This window comes from Pteropus alecto, unplaced genomic scaffold (genome assembly GCF_000325575.1).
Source record: "Pteropus alecto unplaced genomic scaffold, ASM32557v1 scaffold53, whole genome shotgun sequence".
NCBI classification, from domain to species: Eukaryota; Metazoa; Chordata; class Mammalia; order Chiroptera; family Pteropodidae; genus Pteropus; species Pteropus alecto.
Genome location: NW_006434366.1, coordinates 5,484,053 through 5,486,784, shown reverse-complemented (window position 1 = coordinate 5,486,784; position 2,732 = coordinate 5,484,053).

Sequence of the window (2,732 nt, the reverse complement as noted above, 5' to 3'; positions counted from 1 at the left end):
AATTCTCACTAAGTTCCTTTAGCATCCTTACAGCCAATGTTTTAAATTCTGTATCTGATAGGTACCTTGCCTCCATTTCATTTAGTTATTTTTCTGCAGGTTTTCCTGTTTTTTTTTTTTTTTTTCCATTTAGGACATGTTTCTTTGTTTTGTTTGTTTGTTTCATTTTGGCTGCTTCTCTGTGTTCGTTTCTTTGTATTAGATAAATCCACCACATTTCGTAGATTTAACCAGGTGGCTTTGTGTAGTAGGTGCCTGTGTCACCCATTGGCACAGTCTCTCTGGTCACCTGCACCAGGTGGTCCTTGAGTGTTCCTTGTGTGGGTTGCGTGTGCCCTCCTGTTGTTAGCCTTGATTGCTGTTGGCATGTCACCGGGTGAGACTGATGCTCAGGCCGACTGTCTGTGAGGGTTGGCCACACCTATAGCATATGAGCCGCAGTGTGATGGGCAACCCCACGGAGTAGGATTCTCCCCAGGGGGCTCGTGTGCCTGCTGAGACCACCCTTTGTGTGTGCCACCTGTGGGGCTAATCAGGTGGTGCTCTGTTGAAGTCTAACACTAGCCTCCAGGTGTGTTGGTTCTGGCACTCCTTGGAAGAGGCTCCCGTACAGGCCAAGGTCAGCTGCTGCCTATGACCACTCAGGGCCAACTGGTAGGAGCTACAAAACTATCCGTGGTTAGTTGCTGCCTGATCTGGACCTAGGGGCACGTGGGGGAGGCCACGCTGTGCACTAAGCTGGCTGCCACCAGTACTGAGCTTGGAGAAGCTCAAGTAGAGGCCTAGAGAACTGCCTGCAAGGCTCAGCGGCTGAGTCGTCTCTGGCGGTATCCGAATGGGGTGAGCCAAGATCTCAAGAAGTCATGAGGGGGGGTTGTGTGGTGTTCCCCAGGTTGGTCTAGATTTAGATTTGGTGCCAGTGCTGGGCCTGTGGTTGCTTGCAAAAGTCTCAGGTCACACAGAGGCCAGCCGCTGCCCGCCCCAGGCCTGCAGACCCCACAGATTGGTTCAAGAAACCCTGTAGCTCAGTGCAAGGCTGGTTTCCCCTCCTGAGTTGTTCCCCATCCTGCGTGAGAGGCCTGTTGATTGCTGGGGAGGGTCCTGCCCAGAGTGCAGGGTGAGCCTCATTTCCCAGCGGGGATTATACCTCTGACAGTTAGCCAGTTGGGTGGAGCGGGGCCTCAGGGAGCCAGGGGTGGAGCGAGCGCGTCTCCCCAGGTCAATCAGATTCAGGCTTGGCCGTGTTGGGGGCGGGCTCAACACAGCAAAGTGGTGCGGCCTTTAGGCTGCAGAGGAGGGCGGCCCCGCACAGGGACAATGGTGGCTGACCCTTTAGCCCTCACCCTGCAGCTACACAGTTCAGTCTTTCCCGGAAAGTCTCTGGCGCCTCCCGAGCTGCTGTCCCTCTGCCGGAGCCCAGGGTGAGTGCCTGCGAGCGGGCGGGTGGGCGGTCTGTGCGCGGGCCCTGAAAGAATAATCACCAGTTTGTTCTCTGTCTCTGAGTCCGTATTTGTTTTGTTCGTTTATTTTGTTCTTTAGATTCCACAAAGAAGTGAAATCATATGGTATTTTTCTTTGCTGACTTATTTCACTTAGCATAATACCTCCTATGTCCATCTATGTCATTGCAAACGGTAAGACTTCATTTGTTTTATGGCTGAGTAATATTCCATAGTACATATGCACCATATTTTCTTTATCCAATTGTCTATCGATGGGCACTTAGGTTGCTTCCATGTCTTGGCTATTATAAATAATGCTGCAGTGAACATAGGGGTGGAGATATCTTTTTGAATTAGTATTTTCGTTTTCCTTAGATAAATACCCAGAAGTGCAATTGCTAGATCATGTGGTAGTTCTATTTTTAATTTTTTGAGGCATCTATACACTGTTTTCCATAGTGACGGCGCCAATTTTCTCTCTCACCAACAATGCATGAGGGTCCCTTTGCTCCACATCCTCGCAGACGCTTGTTTTTTGATTTATTGATGATGGTCATTCTGATAGGTGTGAGGTGTTGTCTCATTGTGGTTTTAACTTGTATTTCTCTGATGATTAGTGATGTTGAGCATCGTTTCATATGTCTATTAGCCATCCGTACGTCCTCTTTGGAGAAATGCCTATTCAGGTCCTCTGTCTATTTTTTAATTAGATTTTTTTGGTGTTTAATTATACGAGTTCTTCATAAATTTTGGATATTAACTCCTTACCAGATGTATCATAGGCATGTATTTTCTCCCATTCAGTAGGTTGTCTTTTCATTTAGTTGGTGGTTTCCTTTGCTTTGCGATATTTTAGTCCGATGTAGTCCCATTTGTTCATTTTTTGTTTGTTTCCTTTGAGAAGATATATAGGAAGTAATATTACTAGGATCAATGTCAGAGAGTTTACCGCCTTTGTTTTCTTCTAGGAGTTTTATTGTTTCTGGTCTTACATTGAAGTCTTTAATCCATTTTGAGTTTATTTTTGTATATGGCGTAAGAAGGTGGTCCAGTTTTATTCTTTGCATGCATCTGTCCAGTTTTCCAGCACCATTTATTGAATAGGCTGTCTTTACCCCATTGTATATTCTTGGCTCCTTTGTCATAGATTAAATGACCATATAGGTGTGGGTTTATTTCTGAGCTCTCTATTTTGCTGACCTCCATTTGTCTGTTTTTATGCCAGCAGCATGGTTTTTGATGACTCTAGCCTTGTAGTATAGTTCGAAATCAGGTAGTGTGATACATCCA